Source organism: Rhinatrema bivittatum, chromosome 8 (assembly GCF_901001135.1).
Source record: "Rhinatrema bivittatum chromosome 8, aRhiBiv1.1, whole genome shotgun sequence".
Classification (NCBI taxonomy): Eukaryota; Metazoa; Chordata; class Amphibia; order Gymnophiona; family Rhinatrematidae; genus Rhinatrema; species Rhinatrema bivittatum.
Window position 1 is genome coordinate 10,490,241 of NC_042622.1, and position 16,600 is coordinate 10,506,840.

Here is a 16,600-nt window from a genome sequence, read left to right on the forward strand (position 1 = left end):
GCTCGGCCGTCGATGAAGCTAGTCAATCAGTCACTCGGGATTCAGAAAGTAAAATGTGCAGCCAGCCCACACTTTTTATGCTCAAGGGCAGGCGTTAATTTATGAGCAGTCCGAAAAAGTGTAAAGAAACGCAGAAAATACTGCTTTTCTATACACCCTCCGACTTAATATCCTAGCGATATTAAGTCGGAGGAACCAAAAATGTTATTAAAAAAAATATATTGAAAAAAAGAGTGCCAGCCGCTCCGGTTAAGAAAACGGACGCTCAATTTTACTGCTGTCCGTTTGCCTAACCGATGGCTGTCAGCGGGTGCAGAAAACCAATGCTCCTAAAATGAAGCGTCTGTTTCCTGATGCCGCTGACATAGCCACCTCTCCTGGGCGAAGGAGGCGCCAGAGCAGCACCCGTTCTCCCCATGCTTCTTACAGAACCGGCCTGTTAAGAGTCTGGAGCAGCTCCGCAGGACTGGAAAAGGGCGAACGTGGTTCCTATTTCTACTCGTGGAAGTAAGGAGGAGGCTGGGAACTTCAGGCCGCTTAGCCTGACCCCTGTGGTGAGCAAAGTCAGGGAATCAGAGGACGGTGCAGTTTCTGGAATCGAAGGGATTGCGAGATCGGAGGCAGCAGGGTTTTACCAGAGGTCAATCTCGTCAGGCAGATCTGATCAATGTCTTTGATTGGGTGACCGGACTTGGATCTCAGTGAGGCCTCCGACACGATTCCACTTAGGCAATTATTAAATTGAATGTCCTTGCTATGGGCCCTAGACTAAGTGACTGGGTTAGAATCGGGCTGAGTGGGAGGCGACAAAGGGTGGTGGTAAATCGAGTTCTCTCCAAAGACAGAGGAGAGTTTACTAGTGGTGTCTCTCAGGGATTGCTCCTTTTCAACAATTTCATGAGTGACTTGGTGGAAGGATTGTCAGTAAAGGTCCCCCTGACTATACCAAAATCTGCAACAGGTTAGATAGAAAATAGAAACATGGAAATGACGACAGAAGACGACCAAACGGCCCATCCAGTCTGCCCAGCAAGCTACGCACTTTATCCTTTTTTTTTTAATTTTTCCTTCCTTTCTCTCTCTCACACCTGTTACTCTTGGCTTCCAGTACCCTCCAGCCCTAATTCCCCTCCACCCCACCACCAATTTAGAGAGCAGCGCCGGATCTGCATCCAAGTGAACATCCAGCTCAATTAGGGGGTAGCAACCGCTGTAACAAGCAGGCCACACCCTTACCCCATACTCTTACCCACCCCTGTTTTTTGGGGGGTTTTTTGGAGATGGCAGCCCTCCATCCTTCCGCTCCGTGAAGTCAGGTGGTGTGGAAAATATGGAGGGATCTAGCAAAGCTTGGGGAATGGGCTAGGGCTGGCAGCTAAGATTTACTGCTAAAGAATGCAGAATAATACATTTAGGATGCAAAAACCCCAGGGCAAGGTACAGTATTGGGAATGAAATTCTTCTAAGCACAAAGGAAGAGGGTGATCACATCTGATGATCTTAAGGTGGGCAAACAGTGGATAAAATGACGGTAAAAGCCAGAAAGCTGCTTGGCCGCATAAGGAGAGGAAAGGTCTGCAGAATAAGGGAGGTGACATTGCCCCTGTGTAGGTCCCTGGTGAGACCTCACTTGGGATACTGAGTCCAGTTCTGGAGACTTCACCTTCAAAAGGATAGAAACAGGATGGAGTCGCTCCAGAGGGAGGCTACTAACATGGTCTTTGTTCTGAAGCACATGGGGATAGACTTAAAGATCTGAATGTGTACACCCTAGAGGAAAGGCGAGATAGGATAGAGAGAGGAGGTGAGCCTCTTTCAAATAAAAAGGAGACTAGAATAAGGAGTCATGGGATGAGAGTGAAAGGGGGTAGATTCAGGAGTAATCTTAGGAAATGTTTGTTTTTTTACAGAAAGGGTGATGGATGCATGGAACGGCCTCCCACTGAAGTTAGTGGAGTCAAAAACTGTAACTGAATTCAAGAAAGCCTGGGATATTCACAGATGATCTCTGAGGGAGTGATAGGAATTGTAAAGCTAAATTAGTTGAGCCATATGGACTTTTTCTGCCGTTAAGGGCCTATGTTTCTAAGGCAGCATTTGCCTTGGCTTGCACATTTAAGTCTGTAGCGATCGATGAATGAATGTAAGGAAGAGCAAGTGCCCCCGTGTAACAGATGTCCTCTCCGCTCAGGAGCAAGCCTCAGCCCTCACAGAAGAAGGAGTGCAAAGCACCTCTGAAACCTGTTGGCCTACAGTAAAAAGGCTGAGATCCTCATCTCCTGGATTCACCTGGACGGTGACAAGTTTGAAGCTGCCTCTTCCTTGTGAGGTGTGCCAAATAAAACAAGCATCGTCTCAGCTAGCTGAAAAGGGATTAGTCGCCTTTAGATAGCAGAGGGAGGATGGACAGACGAGCTCACCCTGCCCTGCTCATTTATGGCGCATTGGGAGAGAGAGAGGGGGCCAACCAAGCTCTGCCCCCAGCTCCACCTCCACACACATTCTTCGCATAAATCAGAGTATAATTATTCATTCCCAGACCAATCTAGAAAACCCCGGGGCTCTCCTTCCTCCCCCAGCATCACTAATAGAAGCAGCAGTACTAAGCGACTATTTTGGAGCGAGAGATCATCATTTAATCAGAGACCAAGAAAATGTGGCCTAATTGCTTGGGCACCACTAGCCTGCTTACAAGGAACATCCAAGCTCACCTCAATCTGCTGCCTCAGCATTTGCCCCTGGGGAAGTACGGGATAGGTGAATGGTGAGGGCTTGTGTATGCTGAACTCTCTCAGGGGCAGTGCAAGGGTATTAGTCACCTTAGGTGAATCTTACTGCCTTGTCCCCCCCCTCGCCTTCAGCACACACAATTAATTATGCAGTAACAGAATCACTAATGCAACGTGAACATTATATTTACATACAGGGCCAACGAGGAAACCCATACAGAAGCTGTACCTAGTCACAGAAAGCAAACTTAATCATCACTGTAATTCATCAAAAGCTTGGAGCTGGGGTCCTAAGAAGTTTCCTACACCGCAAATTATTGCAAAGCTGAGAACCTGCAACATAGAATAATCGTTCTCTGGAGTCAGCAAGCTTTGATGAGGGTATATTAAATAGACTCTGCTGAGAAAAATGCAAAGAACAAACTGGCTGATTAATCTTAAGAGCCGGGCTGTAAACAGCTTTAAAGCTAGTGGTAAGGATTTTAAATTGAACTCTCCACTTGATTAGGAGTCAGGGCAGAGCTGAAAGGTGAAAGTGCTCCTGAAAAGGCCAGGGGTGAGGAGTACTCCCCACTCCTCTCTGCCACAAGACATCTGGTCATCCCTTTGTAGCAAGGAAGAGCCAGAAGCAGCCATGGCCTTTTTGGGAGTGCAAAACAAAAGGCCTACTGATCTCAACCCTGAGCCTTGAGTGGTACTAGACCATGGCTTCCAGACCGAAAAACGTCCCCACAGCAGCCTTTACCGCCCATTCTCGGAGGCTCACACAGAGAAAAACAATAAAAAGCATTAGAAAGAGTGAAGTCTAGGAAGACCCGTCCCATACCATGACCCACAGGTCCGAGTGAGGGATCACCCCCAACCCTCAAGGTGCCAGATGAATAGCTAGAGAAGTCCCCGTAGAGACAATCCTTACCCAGGCTGCTCGATAGCTGAGCATTTCCTCTGGCTGAAGCTCCTGGCATCCCAGAAGTGACTGCGACTTCTAACGGTCCCAAGAGACTGACAGACTCACTAAGTCACTGGGACTTAGACCCTTCCCAGATCCTGTCCAAAGAATAACTTCCCCCAAAAAGAAAACTTGCTAAGGTGTGTGCAAGTCCCAGTGACTTGGCGAGTGTCAGTCTCTTGGGGCTGTCACTTCTGGGATGCCAGGGCTTTGGAGCTCAGAAATTCCTGCATTCACAGGCCTTCCAGAATTTGCTAAGTGGGCCTTTCTCTTATATATACATATATATATATTAGTGCCTAGTATAGTAGTGCTGTATAATTGCAAAATTGTGGGTCTGAGAGTCTTTTAGTCTGCTTTTCTTGCTCTGAGGAAAAAAAAACCCAAAAAACCTCTAACTGCTAGTCACTGTTTCGCTCCCTCCCTTCCAGCCCTGAGTTTCCTCTCTCACAGGCTGATGCAGTAATGCTACGAGATTACAGTCTGCCAGGTATGACTGGAAGCAGGGAGATCCTGGATACTCTGCAGGAAGAGGGAACCTAGCTTTACCCCTTATTCAGTAAAGGATTACAGCTCGTCGAAAACACACGTCCAACCCCTACCCCCCGAAACTAATACCACGGGCCCTAATTTGAATAATTTTCTTTTCTGAATCGCGCGCACAGGAGAGTGGCCTGTGCTCGCCCGCTCTCCCGCGATTTTAGCCTTCCCTGGGCTCCTAGATGATCAGCTCCAATTACTTCATCTCCCATTACACAGCAGTTCCTCTCAGCTCACATAACAGTAACTTAAACTCTCACACTGCTTGTAAAATGTGGTTTCCATATTCTACTTATTAATCTTTACTGGCTTACACTAACACGTTACTTTTTATTTCAAATCCCTAATACAAATCTTTGCTAGAGCCTAAATTTTACCTTTATCTACAGGATTTTAAGGAATCCGTGATAATTTAACAAAATGTCTCATTCAATGCAACAAGGCCTATCATTTGGAGAATCAAAGGTCGTCCCTTCTGCCTTAGATGACTGCAATTAAAATGGGGCTCATTTATCTAAGGGAGGAAGTGTCCAGGTTTCAATTAAACTCCTCTTCCTTGAACCATTCAGTATCTCTCGCCCATCTCCCACAGAGGTTGCAGAAACCCAGGAGAAAATGCTTTACAGTGGGCTCTGGTAGAGCAAGACATGTGACACCCACCTACCCCAACTTTACAGCATCAACCCCCCACTCCCACAGATGTCAGGCATCCAGGAGCAAGTGGGTAACAGTGGGCTCTGGCAGAATCAGAACTGTGATGGGGACACCCACTCTCCCCACTGTTACCCCTACATAATGCATTTTCTGCACTGGAGAATGAAGAAACCACAGCAATAGATAATAAACAGGCCGATACAGTAAAAGGAGCGGGAGAGCGGCCGAGCGCAGGCCACTCTCCTGTGCACGCGATTCAGTATTCAAAATGAGGGCCCACGGTAAAAAGAGGCGCTAGGGACACTAGCACGTCCCTAGCGCCTCTTTTTTTTGACAGGTGCGGCGGCTGTCAGCGAGTTTGACAGCAGACGCTCAATTTTGCCGGCGTCTGTTCTCAAACCCGCTGATAGCCACGGGTTCAGAAACCGGGCGCTGGCAAAATTGAGCATCGTCTTCCAACCCGCGAGCGGGCTGATTTTAATTTTTTTTTTTTTTAATGACTTTTTACTTTTGGGACCTTGGACTTAACGCCATGATATTAAGTCAGAGGGTGTACAGAAAAGCAGTTTTTACTGCTTTTCTTACATTTCCCTGGCGCCGGCAGAAATTAACGCCTGCCTTTGGGTCGGCGCTAATTTCTGAAAGTAAAATGTGCGGCTTGGCTGCACATTTTACTTACTGAATAGCGCGGGAATAACTAATAGGGCCATCAACATGCATTTGCATGTTGCGGGCGCTATTAATTTCAGGGGGGTTGGATGTGCGTTTTTGACGCGCTATTACCCCTTACTGAATAAGGGGTAAAGCCAGCGCGTCGAAAACGTGCGTCCAAACGTGGGTTAACAGTGTGCTCCGCTGGAGCGCACTTTATTGTATTGGCCTGAAAGTGATTACTAAAAGTGAAGTCACCCAATGCACCCAGAAGCCCTGCAACAGAATCAAATGTAGTAAAAGAAAGCTGCTTCTGCTGGGAGACTCAGTCAGAGGAATCAATAATGGAGCTCATTTTGTTGGTGACACAAGAGTTAAATGCCTTCCAGGATCCTCAGCCAGTAGAAATGCAGACGAGATAGTCCAAGTCATTGAAGAAGAAAGTAGGAGCTTTGATATCAGCGTTAACATCCATCTGGGGACCAATGACCTCAATAGAAATGGTATCCATGAAGTTCAAAAAGATTTCCAAAATCCAGGAAAGATAAGACACACTGCAAAGACTATCGCCTTTTCAGAAGTATTACCTGTTCATGGAAAGGGAAATGAGAAGCTATGCCATATAGATAAATTCAATTTCTGGCTCAAAACCTGGTGTACAGAAAGTGGTTTTGGATGTATTGCAGGCTGGGGTCACGTATGGAGCAGTAAGGATTCATGGTAAGGATGGCCTACATATAACTGTAGCAGGAAGGAAGATGCTAAGTGAGAAATTCAGATCATTTATTATCAGACATTTAAACTAACGAATGGGGGTGGCAGGAGATGGCCGATTAAATTGACGTCACCCCCACGCAATACAGGACGTGGGAGGAGGAAATAAAATCAATCAGCTCAAAAAAGCAGAAAAGGTGTCTACGAAGTGCAACAAATCCAGGGGGGAAATTGGAAAGCTAAGACTACAAATGCTTGCAGTTTGGGCAATGAAATCCCAGACCTCAGGCCCTAATGGTGGAGGTGGACTTGGACACTGTTGTGTTATAGAGACCTGGCTCACAGAGTCTCATGACTGGGATACGGCCATACCGGGCCATAACGTTAAGGAAGGGCAGAGAGGGCAGAAAAGGGGGAGGGGTAGCTCTTTATGTCAAGAACAATATCCAAGCAACTGAACTGCAAGGAATAAGGGGTAGAGAAGCAGCAGTATGGGCCGTCCTAAAAAAAAGATGAAGGTGCATCCATTTTTTTATTGGTGTGGTTTACAGGCCTCCGACTCAAACAGAAGAACTTGAGAGAGATCTGATCAAAGACATCCAAAAGGTGGGAAAGGAGGGAGAAGTGGTGATTGTTGGAGACTTTAATCTGCAGGATGTAGACTGGAGGATCCCTTCTGCAGAATCTAACAGTGGTAGAGGGATAGTGGATGCCCTGCATGGGGCTCTGCTCAAACAAATGATAATGGAATCCAAGAGGTGAGGGTGAGATACTCGACCTGGTGCTCACTAACGGGGATAATGTCTCTGATGTCCAGGAGGGTGCCCACCTCAGCACCAGTGATCATCAGACAGTACGGTGTGATATCGCAAATAGGATACGGAGAAGTCACACAAAGACCCGGGTTTTGCATTTCAAACATACGGGCTTTGCTGAAATGGGGAAGTACCTAGAGGAGGAACTAGAAGACTGGGAGAAACTGGGAGAGGTGGAACAGCAGTGGGGCAAACTAAAAGGAGCAGTTACAAAGGCAACAAATGTATGTGCCAGAAAAGTAAACAAAAGTAAGAGAAATAAGAAAGTGATCTGGTTCTCAAAGGAGGTGACTGACAAAATAAAAGCAAAAAGAACAGCGTTCAATAAATGTAAAGGATCCCAAAAAGAGGAACACAGGGAGGAATATCTGGTGAAACTGAGGGAGATGGAGAAAGTAATCAAGAAAGCAAAATGTCAGGTGGAAGAAAGGATTGCCAAAGAGGTGACAAAACATTTTCCAAATATATCAGAGAAAGGTGGGAAGTGGCATGGTGAAAATGAAAGGAAAGAGGATTAATGTGGGAAGAGAGACAAACAAATGGATGAAATATTAAGCTAAAGAAACAGATAAATGATGGCAGGAGAGGATCAAACAGCCCATCCAGTCTGCCCAGTCAGCTCTCATACTGCCAAGGTCAGGGCTCTTGCTTACTGTTCGAGTCCAATTTTCCCTCCACCCCCTGTTGTGAAGCAGAAGACCCTGGAGAAGGACCCTCACTAGTTAACAAGACTGAGGATGTGGGGGGAGTAGGGGAAACTCCATTTACGGAAGAGAAGATATGGGGAAAAGCTAGGAAAACAAAGTGGACAAAGCCTTTTTTAAACCCAGCTACACTAACTGCACTAATCACATCCCCTGGCAACAAATTCCAGAGTTTAACTGTGCGATGAGTAAAAAGAACTTTCTCTGATTAGTCTTAAATGTGACCCTATGCTAATCAGATTCCAAGGACTGGAGGCCCGGGAGCCAAGGATCCCACTGCACAGTCCAACACGTGCCGGAGAGAGAAACAATCCTGCCCAGTGCTCAGTCTGCAGCCCTCTCTCCAGGCAGCCATGAAGTTACTGGAAGGTTTGTGGTGGCCCAGCTCCATGTGCCACAGAGCCAGGCGCTCTCATCGGGTAATGCTGAGGGACGGGATGGCGACTTCCTCACTGCCGAGCTGGCCCTGCTCCTTCTCTGCGGCGCCCCAAGTTACAGGCAGTTCTGCTCTGCCACCTGGAGACTTTTTCTTCCTGTTTCAAATTTCACTAAATTTTACCTTCTCGGCTAAAAGTATTTAAACCGTCCAAGCCCCATATCAGCCTGCACAGGTATCAGGAAGTCATCTTCCTCCCTCCTGCCCCGGAGCACAAAGGCTGAGGGAGCGGGGGAATGACAGAGGCCGCTGAATGAATAAGGGACGGGGGGGGGGGGGGGGGGCCTTCCCCTCCCCCTCCATGCAGGGAGGGCGCGCATTTCTCGCGTTACTGCTCCGGCCTCGCGGCGCACGGGGCTCCCAGGCCGCCGACCAGACTCACCTTCCTGCCGCGCTCCCGCTGGGTTCGGCTCCCTTCGCTTCGGGGCTCAGCTCTGTGTTGCCGGTTCCCCCTCTCACACCGCTGCCATTTTCCGGCTACGTTGCAGCTCCGCGGAGCATTGTGGGTAAGAAAGAGCTTAACCCTCCGTGCGCCGCGCTGCTCACTCACTGCCCTGCGGGGGGAGGGGAGGGAGCATTAACCCTCCGTGCACCGCGCTGCTCACTCACTGCCCTGCGGGGGGAAGGGGAGGGAGCATTAACCCTCCATGCACTGCACTGCTCACTCACTGCCCTGCGGGGGGAAGGGGAGGGAGCATTAACCCTCCGTGCACCGCGCTGCTCGCTCACGCCTCTGCGGTGGGAGGGGGGAGCATTAACCCTCCGTGCACCGTGCTGCTCACTCACTGCCCTGCGGGGGGAAAGGGAGGGAGCATTAACCCTCCGTGCACCGCGCTGCTCACTCACTGCCCTGCGGTGGGAGGGGGGAGCATTAACCCTCCGTGCACCGTGCTGCTCACCCATTGCCGTATCGGGGGGAGCATTAACCCTCCATGCACTGCACTGCTCACTCACTGCCCTGCGGGGGGAAGGGGAGGGAGCATTAACCCTCCGTGCACCGCGCTGCTCACTCACTGCCCTGCGGGGGGAGGGGGGAGCATTAACCCTCCGTGGGCCGTGCTGCTCACCCATTGCCGTATCGGGGGGAGCATTAACCCTCCATGCACTGCACTGCTCACTCACTGCCCTGCGGGGGGAAGGGGAGGGAGCATTAACCCTCCGTGCACCGCGCTGCTCACTCACTGCCCTGCGGGGGGAGGGGGGAGCATTAACCCTCCGTGCACCGTGCTGCTCACCCATTGCCGTATCGGGGGGAGCATTAACCCTCCATGCACTGCACTGCTCACTCACTGCCCTGCGGGGGGAAGGGGAGGGAGCATTAACCCTCCGTGCACTGCACTGCTCACTCACTGCCCTGCGGGGGGAGGGGGGAGCATTAACCCTCCGTGCACCGTGCTGCTCACTCACTGCCCTGCGGAGGGAAGGGGGGGAGCATTAACTCTCCGTGCGCCGTGCTGCTCACTCACTGCCCCAGGGAGGGAGGGAGAACATTAACCCTCCGTGCACCGCGCTGCTCACTCACTGCCCTGCGGAGGGAGCATTAACTCTCCGTGCGCCGTGCTGCTCACTCACTGCCCTGCGGAGGGAGGGGGGGGGAGCATTAACTCTTTGTGTGCCATGCTGCTCACTCACTGCCCTGCGGGGGGAAGGGGAGGGAGCATTAACCCTCCGTGCACCGTGCTGCTCACTCACTGCCCTGCGGAGGGAGGGGGGGGAGCATTAACTCTCCGTGCGCCGTGCTGCTCACTCACTGCCCTGCGGAGGGGGGGGGGGGGTAGCATTAACCCTCCGTGCACCATGCTGCTCACTCAATGCCCTGAGGGGAGGGGGGAGCATTAACCCTCCGTGTGCCGTTCTATTCACTCACTGCCCTGCAGGGGGGGGACGTTAACCCTCCATGCACTGCACTGCTCACTCACTGCCCTGCGAGGGGGGGGGCATTAACACTCCATGCACCGTGCTGTTCACTCCTTGCCTTGCAGGGGGCATTAACCCTCTGTGCTGCTCACTCACTGCCCTGGGGGAGGCATTAACCCTCCGAGTGCCAAGCTGCTCACTCACTGCCCTACGGGGGGAGCATTAACTCTCCGTGCACTGCTCACTCACTGCCCTGGGGGGGGGGCATTAACCCTCAGTGCACCACGCTGCTCACTCACTGCCCTGGGGTAGACATTAACCTTCTGTGTGCCGTGCTGCGCACTCACTTCCCTCCGGGGGGGGGGGGGAGCATTAACCCTCCATGTGCCACGCTGCTCACTCACTGCCGGGGGTAGCATTAACCCTCCGTGCACTGTGCTGCTCACTCACTGCCCTGGGGGGAGCATTAACCCTCCGTGCACCACGCTGCTCACTCACTGCCCTGGAGGAGGCGTTAACCCTCTGTGCGCCGTGCTGCGCACTCACTGCCCTAAGGGGGGGGGGGGGAGCATTAACACTCCGTGCACCACGCTGCTCACTCACTGCCCTATGGTGGGGGAGCATTAACTCTCCGTGCGCCGCGCTGCTCATTCACTGCCCTGCAGGGGGCATTAACCCTCTGTGTGCTGCTCACTCACTGCCCTGGGGGAGGCATTAACCCTCTGAGCGCCACGCTGCTCACTCACTGTCCTATGGGGGGAGGGGCATTAACCCTCTGTGCGCCGTGCTGCGCACTCACTGCCCTAAGGGGGGGGGGGGGGAGCATTAACACTCCGTGCACCACGCTGCTCACTCACTGCCCTGTGAGGGAGGAGGCAGTAGCCCTCCATGTGCTACAGTGCTTCATCTCACACAGAGGGGGATAGGAAAGAGAGAAGGATTAACCCATTGTGAGTTGCACAGCTGCCTCAATCAGATAGCCCTAATGTGGTGGAGAGTGAGAGTTCATTAAATCTCTGTCTGCGGCATTACTGCTTCTGAGATCCCAGTTTGGCAGATTGTGATCCCTGCATAAGGGGAATCAGAGGGTGAGGGGGCATTAAACTTCTTTGTGCCTCTCCAGGGATCCCTGTGTGGTGCATATGTTGTGCAGTGCTTTAGAAATAACAAGTAATAATGATGGGAGGAAGGGGTCATTTACCCTTTCTGTGATTTCCCAATATCCCTGTACAGTGGGAGAGAGAGAGTGTGTGTGTGCACATGTGTTTGTGTGTGTTTGTGTGAGGGCGCATGTGTTTGTGTGCGTGTAGGGCAGTGGGGTAGCCACAGGTGGGTGCACTTTGTGCTCAGATCCACCCAATCAGTGTTGCCCGGCACTGAGAAGAGGAGACCCGATGCAGAGCCATCACCAAGCATGGGAGTGAGAAGCCTGTGTGTATGCATAAGAGAGAGCATGGGAGTGAGAAGCCTGTATGTATGCATAAGAGAGAGCATGGGAGTGAGGAGCCTGTATGTATGCATAAGAGAGAGCATGGGAGTGAGGAGCCTGTATGTATGCATAAGAGAGAGCATGGGAGTGAGAAGCATATGTGTATGCATAAGAGAGAGCATGGGAGAGAAAAGCCTGTGTGTATGCATAAGAGAGAGCATGGGAGTGAGAAGCCTACTCTCTGTTTCCTGTCTTTTAGCCCGTTTGCAATCCACGAAAGGACATCGCCACCTATCCCATGACTTTTTACTTTTCCTAGAAGCCTCTCATGAGGAACTTTGTCAAATGCCTTCTGAAAATCCAAGTATACTATATCTACCGGTTCACCCTTATCCACATGTTTATTAACTCCTTCAAAAAAGTGAAGCAGATTTGTGAGGCAAGACTTGCCCTGGGTAAAGCCATGCTGACTTTGTTCCATTAAACCATGTCTTTCTATATGTTCTGTGATTTTGATGTTTAGAACACTTTCCATTATTTTTCCTGGCACTGAAGTCAGGCTAACCGGTCTGTAGTTTCCCGGATCGCCCCTTGAGCCCTTTTTAAATATTGGGGTTACATTTGCTATCCTCCAGTCTTCAGGTACAATGGATGATTTTAATGATAAGTTGCAAATTTTTACTAATAGGTCTGAAATTTCATTTTTTAGTTCCTTCAGAATTCTGGGGTGTATACCATCCGGTCCAGGTGATTTACTACTCTTCAGTTTGTCAATCAGGCCTACCACATCTTCTAGGTTCACCGTGATTTGATTCAGTCCATCTGAATCATTACCCATGAAAACCTGTGAGTTTTTGCCTCTACAGCCAACTTCTTATCAAATTCTCTCTTAGCCTGTCTTATCAATGTCTTACATTTAACTTGCCAATGTTTATGCTTTATCCTATTTTCTTCTGTTGGATTCTTCTTCCAATTTTTGAATGAAGATCTTTTGGCTAAAATAGCTTCTTTCACCTCCCCTTTTAACCATGCTGGTAATTGTTTTGCCTTCTTTCCACCTTTCTTAATGTGTGGAATACATCTGGACTGTGCTTCTAGAATGGTATTTTTTAACAATGACCACGCCTCTTGGACATTTTTTACTTTTGTAGCTGCTCCTTTCATTTTTTTTCTAACAATTTTTCTCATTTTATCAAAGTTTCCCTTTTGAAAGTTTAGCACGAGAGCCTTGGATTTGTACACTGTTCCTTTTCCAGTCATTAAATCAAATTTGATCATATTATGATCACTATTGCCAAGCGGCCCCACCACCGTTACCTCTCTCACCAAGTCCTGTGCTCCACTGAGAATTAGATCTAAAATTGCTCCCTCTCTCGTCGGTTCCTGAACCAATTGCTCCATAAAGCTATCATTTATTCCATCCAGGAACGTTATCTCTCTAGCGTGACCCGATGATACATTTACCCAGTCTATATTGGGATAATTGAAGTCTCCCATTATTACTGCACTACCAATTTGGTTAGCTTCCCTAATTTCTCTTAGCATTTCATTGTCCATCTCACCATCTTGACCAGGTGGACGGTAGTATACCCCTATCACTTTAGTCTTCCCTGACACACAAGGGATTTCTACCCATAAAGATTCAATTTTGTATTTAGCCTCATGCAGGATGTTTATCCTGTTGGACTCTATGCCATCCCGGACATAAAGTGCATAAGAGAGAGCATGGGAGTGAGGAGCCCGTGTGTATGCATAAGAGAGAGCATGGGAGTGAGAAGCTTGTGTGTATGCATAAGAGAGAGCATGGGAGTGAGAAGCCTGTGTGTATGCATAAGAGAGAGCATGGGAGTGAGAAGCCTTTGTGTATGCATAAGAGAGAGCATGGGAGTGAAAAGCCCGTGTGTATGCATAAGAGAGAGCATGGGAGTGAGAAGCCTGTGTGTATGCATAAGAGAGAGCATGGGAGTGAGAAGCCTGTATGTATGCATAAGAGAGAGCATGGGAGAGAAAAGCCTGTGTGTATGCATAAGAGAGAGCATGGGAGTGAGAAGCCCGTATGTATGCATAAGAGAGAGCATGGGAGTGAGAAGCCCGTATGTGTGCATAAGAGAGAGCATGGGAGTGAGAAGCCTTTGTGTATGCATAAGAGAGAGCATGGGAGTGAGAAGCCTGTATGTATGCATAAGAGAGAGCATGGGAGTGAGAAGCCCATGTGTATGCATAAGAGAGAGCATGGGAGTGAGAAGCCCGTGTGTATGCATAAGAGAGAGCATGGGAGTGAGAAGCCTGTGTGTATGCATAAGAGAGAGCATGGGAGTGAGAAGCCTTTGTGTATGTTTGAGAGAGCCTGGGAGTGAGAAGCCTGTGTGTATGCATAAGAGAGAGCCTGGGAGTGAGAAGATTGTGTGTATGCATAAGAGAGAGCATGGGAGTGAGAAGCCTTTGTTTATGTTTGAGAGAACCTGGGAGTGAGAAGCCTGTGTGTATGCATAAGAGAGAGCATGGGAGTGAGAAGCCTTTGTGTATGTTTGAGAGAGCCTGGGAGTGAGAAGCCTGTGTGTATGCATAAGAGAGAGCATGGGAGTGAGGAGCCTGTATGTAAGCATAAGAGAGAGTATGGGAGTGAGAAGCCATTATGTATGCATAAGAGAGAGCATGGGAGTGAGAAGCCTGTGTGTATGCATAAGAGAGAGCATGGGAGTGAGAAGCCTGTATGTATGCATAAGAGAGAGCATGGGAGTGAGGAGCCTGTATGTATGCATAAGAGAGAGCATGGGAGTGAGGAGCCTGTATGTATGCATAAGAGAGAGCATGGGAATGAGAAGCCTTTGTTTATGAGAGAGAGCATGTGAGTGAGAAGCTTTTGTGTATGTTTGAGAGAGTGCATGGGAGTGAGAAACCTGTGTGTCGTGTGAGAGAGAGAGAGAGCATGTAGGAGTGAGTGTGTTTTTGAGAGAGAGCATGTTTAGTGGGGAGCCTGTGTGGGCATGAAAGAGAGAGAGTATGTAGGCATGAGATCCTGTGGATGTGAGAGAGAGCAAGCATGTAGTTGAGGGAACCTGCATGTGAGAGAGAGCATGTAAGAGTGAGAGCTTGTGTATGTGTGTGAGAGAGTATATGAGAGTGAGAACCTGCATGTGAAAGTGGTAGCCAGGGTAAGAGAAATTGTGTGGGAGTGGGCGCCTGCATGAGGGAGGAAGGAAAGAAGACAGTAGGAGAGAGAACCAACAGAATAAAAGAGACTTTGAAAAAGGAATTAGGAAAAGGCAGAAAAGGGGAAAAAAGAGACTGTGACCAGCTGATTAGAAAAATAAGATCAGATAACAAAGGTAAAAAAATTATTTTGACTTTCAGCAGATGAAATATATACCATCTTTGGGAATGTGCATTTCTTTTATATTTGTATTTTACTTTTTCTTCAGTATTCACTGTTCACAGAGTGGTTTTGTGGGTTTTCCATTTCAGTCATGTCTGCTTGTTTCTGTTTCTAATTTGTAATCCCTTATTCTGTATTGGGTAAGGCTCTGTCTTTGCGTATGTAGCATTTCGGCTAGCGTGAAGGTTCTCTGTAGGGATTTGTAGCAGTCCAGCTTGTTTGCCCAGTAGGTGGTGTATTCGTTTTATTTATTTAACATTTTTTATATACCGAGGTTCTGGTAACAATGTTACCAATCACTTCGGTTTACATATAACTTTGGGATGACATAACACAAATGTCTTACATGGAACAAGGATTACATATTAGTGTTCTAGGACCTGGTGTAATGTTTGCCTTGCTGCCTTTTCATAGATAAGTTTGTTGCTGTTTGAGTCCTGAGAGTTACTGCTATTATGGTATGGTAGGGCAAGGTTCTAAATGTGTGTTTTTAATTATATTTTTGTAGGGGTTTGTGTCACTTCACAAAGTGTTTGGCAGTGGAGGGAGTTTGTTTTGCTGTTACTGAGGTGACACCAGAATTTGAATATATATTTTTTGCATATCAGGTTATAATATGAACAGTCCTACTTCTGCTCTGCACCCATTGTAAATCTTAAATTCTTACGATTATTCCAGGTTTAATGTAGTTATAATATATTCTGCATTTTTTTGGAAAGAGGATTACATAGAAACATAGAAATGACGGCAGAAGAAGACCAAATGGCCCATCCAGTCTGCCCAGCATGCTTTCATACTTATTTTTCTCATACTTATCTGTTACTCTTGGCCCTTATTGGTAACGTTTTGGTTCCAATTTCCTTCCCCCCTGCCATTGATGCAGAGAGCAGTGCTGGAGCTGCAACAAAGTAAAGTATCTAACTTAATTGGTTAGGGGTAGTAACCGCCGCAATAAGCAAGCTACTCCCACTCTTATTTGTTTACCCAGCCTGTGCAATTCAGTCCTTGTTGGTTGTTATCTGAATATAAATCATCTTTTCTTCACCCCCCTTGCCATTGAAGCAGTGAGCTGTGCTGGATATGCATTCCAAGTGAAGTATCAGGCTTAATTGATTCGGGGTAGTAACCACCGCAATAAGCAAGCTACTCCCACTCTTTTTTGTTTACCCACTCTGTGCAATTCAGTCCTTGTTGGTGGTTGTCTGAATATAAATCCTCTTTTCGTCATCCCCCTCTGCCGTTGAAGCCGTGAGCTGTGCTGGATATGCATTTCAAGTGAAGTATCAGGCTTATTTGGTTTGGGGTAGTAACCGCCACAACAAGCAAGCTACTCCCCCGCTTATTTGTGAATGCAAATCCTTTGTCCCACATTTCCTCTTGCTGTTGAAGCATAGAGCAATGTTGGCGTAGCATTAACCATGTGTATGTTTATTGAATAAGGGTATTAATCACCAGGTTGTAGCCGTCATTCCCACAAGCCACCCCCATGCCTCTTCTCCTCATTCACATCCTCTAGATTTTATGGATCCACAATGTTTATCCCTCGCCCCTTTGAAATCCTTCACAGTTTTAGTCTTCACCACTTCCTCCAGAAGGGCATTCCAGCATCCACCACCCTCTCCGTGAAGAAATACTTCCTGACATTGGTTCTGAGTCTTCCTAGATTGATATTTTTTTTATTACGTGATTTGGATCTGATGTTTCTGTGAAGCATTCTTTGTTTACTTTTTAGATGATATTGTTGTG

General features: G+C 48.3%; 1 protein-coding gene across 2 annotated transcripts in view; it reads right to left on the bottom strand.

The window, feature by feature from the left end:
• Window positions 1-8,804, bottom strand: part of ARFGAP1 (ADP ribosylation factor GTPase activating protein 1) — a 63,468-nt gene extending 54,664 nt beyond the window's left edge. The window contains exon 1 of one of the 2 annotated variants that reach the window (XM_029611668.1): window positions 8,575-8,804. The gene's annotated coding sequence lies outside the window, so the exon portion shown is untranslated. The remainder of the gene's footprint in view (window positions 1-8,574) is intronic. The other variant, XM_029611669.1, reaches the window with a different exon arrangement.
• Between the last annotated feature and the right edge of the window lie 7,796 nt (window positions 8,805-16,600).